We start from the raw sequence: 391 nt of genomic DNA on the forward strand, positions 1-391 counted from the left end.
CCTTGACCCCGGGTTCTGATCACAGGATCCGGAACAGTTTACATGGGGTTAGCACCTTTAGAAATCTGCCCTTCCAGTGTTTCTCATTTGTTAGGGTTTATTATCTATTTACGTATTCGATTTTCCGGTGGGGCGTTCTATGTCGGAGTATCATCCCTGGAGGAGGGATTACCACCAGAGCAATGCTGCACTTTCAGAGGCAGTGTCGTAAGGCTGGCTCTCCGAACCGGGGCAATCCTATGGAAGACCTATATGCTTCCAGACAACGGAGGCAGACTGGGAGGTTATGCAGGAGCAGCAGTATGGGGAAGCAGCCCTGCTATTGATGTAAACAGGACGCTGGTTTATGTGGCGACAGGGAACCTCTACACAGCTCCCGCCGAAGTGCTAA

Source organism: Theobroma umbraticum, unplaced genomic scaffold (assembly GCF_002168275.2).
Source record: "Theobroma umbraticum cultivar Fairchild unplaced genomic scaffold, ASM216827v3 scaffold_31.0, whole genome shotgun sequence".
Taxonomy (NCBI): Eukaryota; Viridiplantae; Streptophyta; class Magnoliopsida; order Malvales; family Malvaceae; genus Theobroma; species Theobroma umbraticum.